The sequence below is a fragment of the Chondrus crispus genome, genomic scaffold, assembly GCF_000350225.1.
Source record: "Chondrus crispus Stackhouse genomic scaffold, scaffold_6, whole genome shotgun sequence".
Classification (NCBI taxonomy): domain Eukaryota; phylum Rhodophyta; class Florideophyceae; order Gigartinales; family Gigartinaceae; genus Chondrus; species Chondrus crispus.
In genome coordinates this window covers 533,698-537,995 of record NW_005178652.1, presented here as the reverse complement: position 1 = coordinate 537,995, position 4,298 = coordinate 533,698, and positions in this window count along the sequence as shown.

Here is a 4,298-nt window from a genome sequence, read left to right as displayed (position 1 = left end):
ATTATCGTTTCCATATATTCCAACGCTTAGAAATCTGAGTTCCCATTGCTCTGACGAGCCTCCCCATCCTCCACGCTTACAGTTCCATAACCACCCACCTGCCCCTCCTAACGTTTTTGGCGATCATTGTCGCCATGGCCACTGATACAATCAGTTAGGCCCTTGATATGGTCGCAAAGAAACCTAGTGTCTTCGCAAACGTTCTTCTTACACCTCTTTGTCCCTGTACCATTTCCGTCCTCCCGGCTAAAACACCCGGGAGACTGCTGAGCTCCCGGGACCCGATCCACCCCACCTCCGGCCGCATCAAATCCAGCGCCGTGGGGAATTATTCTCAGTGTGAGGCCCAACATCCCTTCGACCCGCGCTCCCGGAATATCCGTCCCCACCCGCATTACTATAAACATTATCACAGACCTCTCCTACCCCGTATACAAGTCCCTGTGCCCATTCCCCTGCACGAAGTCTAGAAAGCGAAATAGAGTACCGTTATGCTGTCCAAATTTTCAAAGTTATTGTGCGCGATAGTGTATGGCCCACGCATGTCGTACCACACCTTTTTTAGCTTTCCGCCCAGGACAGAGATTGTAGGAGCCACAAAAGGGTCAATGTCGCCAACCGGTGCCCCTCGCATGTCTGCATGGGGCGTGACGCTGGCGTCATTAAAGCGCTCAGCGACTGTCTGCCAGTAGTCCTCCCGGCTGACGCGGTTTTGCTGTTGTTCCTTAGTCAACGGCTGACCTGGTCCGGCATGCGCCGGTCGAGCTTGATCGTCATCTCGCGATGTGAGGCACAGCCTGGCGAACATTGACGTTGTGAAGTACGCCGTGCCGTTCCCAATTCCTATCCCTCCGTACCCCGAATCACCACCATCCTCACCATCTCCCGGGCGCTAGCTCCCCCATCTTCCACCATTTGGCGTCTTCTTTCCGCCTCGGCCTCACATTCACGCCAATGGTCCCTCTCGGCCGGCCTGAAAGTGGACATTAATTCCACATCTGAGAGCACGGGCCTCAATGCATTAATCGCTACCCGTTTATGGCGCACCCAAGATGAGAAAATCTTGAACAAAGGTCTGCTTACGCCTTCGACCTGGGAAAAAACATCTGCAGCCCCTTTTCCCCCCACGTAGACATAGGCGAAAATAAAGAAATGCGCAAACCACTCGCTCCGTCTTTGTACCACCCACCTTCCGTCTCCATATTCTCAATACCTTTCGAAGGACAACATCAGTATGAGATAACAAAAAGTTGTACCCAAATTGCAAGGATTCGCTTGCAGACAGAGCTAAAGTTGCGCCGGTTTCGTCCGATAACTGTAGGTATGCCTCCCCACGAGGGTTACTTTGGTCTATCCTGTCCTCAACGTGTTCACTTTGCCCTGAGCTCGGAGCTGGCACGAGTCGCACTGCGCCAGCTGGAGTCTCTTGCGAGTTCATGTGACTGAATCTCAGTGCTGCGCGGGGGGTTACAGTAGCAGAAGGAGTTGATACTGGGAATGGTGTGAGCGGAGGTACCGGTTGGCTTGCAATATCGGCTGCAAAAGCGACGTCCAAGGATCGCGAAAGGGACCCTGCGTGGCGGAGGGAAGGTGGAAGATTGGGGAGACGAGCCGCAGACCCGGAATGCTTTCGCGGGCTGCGGCGGGGATGGATCGATATGACCATGGAGGGAGGGAAAAGGGTGGTTGCGATTGTTCAGGGGGTTAGGAATTGTAGTGCAAAGGGGGCTTTTGCGGTGGCGGAGTGGGCTTTTGCAATGGCGGGGTGGGATAGTGCGCATCCAGATCTCGTTTTCGAATTTTGCCTTAACTGGGAGCATTTTGCTTTTGGTGCGTGCTCTTCCGCCATTTTTTGAATTTAGAAGAGCGAAATGGGGGTCAATGGAAAGTGCTCGAAAGAGTGACTTGCTGTGTGCCTGGCGTCTCTTTGTAATAGATAGAGAGCTGTAAAGGCCGCCGATCGAATTTATTGAACTGGCGGGGGGCCAATGAGGGAACAGGGAGGCGTGCACACACGCCCACGCACGAAGGTTAAGAGAGGCCCTCATTACAGCCTGCACAGAACGCCACACCTGCCTGCGGATCTGTAAGTCGCCGCGGGAGAAGCGTCGAGACAGCCTACCAGCGAACAAATTGGCAACTGAAGGAATCCATTCGGATTTGAATTGGAATCCAAAATTGTCGAGCGCCACTTTGAGGCGTCGCAACTCGCGCATCATTGGCTAGCTAGCAACCAAAAATGAGTGGGTAGTGTACACTACGGCCTGGTTGTCGATGTGCGAGAGCAAGTTGCGTCGACCATGCTTTTAACTGCCGTCCCAGCGCACCCGTCAGCAACATTGATATCGCCTTCAGCTCTCTGTACGTGATGCCCCCCGCTGGGTCTTTACAGTTCCACATGCCCTGTTCCGACCACTGCCCACCCACTCCGGCCTTCATGTTTTCGAGACTTAGGGTCCCGCCATATCCCATGTCGGCAGCGTCCGTGAGGAGAGAAGCCTCCGGGAGCTCCGGCACCATCGGTCGACCAGCCAACTCTTGTGCTGACAAGCGTTGCCGCGTGCGAAGATCGCGAGCAGTCTGGTGGCTCAATTGGCAGCGGCCTCGTGCATCACCTGATTTTCACCTTGACATGTCCCAATACAGGACACGGGTGTAAAACCTGGCCCACAGCATTGCGAGGGTTAGAGAAACGCACACTTCGCAATGCTGTGAAGTGCCGCAGTGTCTTCTCCTGCACTCGGGGCCTCCCTGACCGGACCTCTGAGAGCAATAGCCTCGCAAGATTCTGTACGTTCACCACTTTGCGATGCGCAATGTAGAAGGACATCTTTCTCCTGACGATACTTACACCTAGGTGCTCGACAACGGCGGATCCAGTCCACTCCCTCTTGATCAGGTGCCGCGTAAGCTTCAGTTTTCTCATCAAATTTGCTATGATTATCCTCGCCCTGATGCAGTGCCATATCCTTGTCACGACTCGATGATGTGTCGGAGCGAGGAGGAATTCGTCGAGGTATGCTACAGTTCTGAATCCTAACCTCCGTAACGCTCTGACGAACACTGCCACTAGCCTTGTAAATCATAAAGGGAACCGGCCCCTGCCGAAAGGCAAGGAGATGCATTGGGAGTATCGTCATTCCCACTGAAAGATTAACACATTGACGCGTGCAACCTGTAACAGCGATACCCATTCTTGATTTCGAAGGAGAGCAGATGTTCCTCTTTCTGGATCGATATAGCAAACTCCGCTGGACTCGCCATCCTGATTGACCCCTTTCTCCAATTCTTCGACTGTCTCGACAGGTTTAAGACGAACCAAGGTTTCTGCTCTGCTTCTGAATCGTGCCATACTACGAATGCGGATGACATCACGACTCCTGCAAACTGTGCTCGACAGCGTGTTCACAGCTTACCTCCCGGTAGATCCCCGTTCAGCAACCCTCGCGTAGTTCAGCCACAGCGAATGATTTCTCCTCCTCCCTGCCTGGGATATCCCCGAGCTGCCCTCCTATATCTTTTACAAACAGCAGGGAATGTCCCTCCTGTATCTAGTACTAGATTGCTCCACACAAGTAGTTCGAATAGCCTAAGCGACGCCATTCCTCGACTTGCAGACTTGGGTGGCTCGCCAAAGAGCGGGTCGCTTCTCTGTTTTAGTTAATTTTCTTTGGCGGGTCCTCCCTTTTCTAGTACGCTTTGTTGCATTATTTGCGCTGAGAATAGCCACAGCCTTCTTATGTTGTGTGGTCGTGTGTGTGTCGATGTTTTCAATAGCTTCTGTAAGATCATCGGCAGCGGCCACATCGTTCCGCTGTTCGAGGCTTGGCGATACTAGCTTCGGCGGAGTTACTGCCTTCGCAAAGGTGGGGTCTCGCGCCGGCATTTTGTAGGACTCTGCCCTAAGTCGCACCACGAGCAGTCCGTTTGTAATGGAAATCATGCCACAAATTTGAAACTGGCTTGATTCTTCAGTGTTCCCCAATTTTAGTGACTCATGTCTCAAGGATATGGATGCCTTGTGGAATGCCATCCAATACCCAGAGGCATTGATGTAGTTGGCCTCATATTCGCACACCCGTAACATGTTTGGGTGTTTCTTCATGCCCGTTCGTGGAGGGCCACTCCCTGTGCTCGAAAATGCCGCCAGCAAAGGTACGAACGGTGAGAACCTGCTCATAAGCATAGAAAATTGGCCCGAAACCTTTACCGTCCCAACGGCACCTTGCGATCTGCCCATGGGTCTTTATCCAACTCAGCTTAATACCAAACTCAACTAGTGTTTCTGTTTGGGCTAC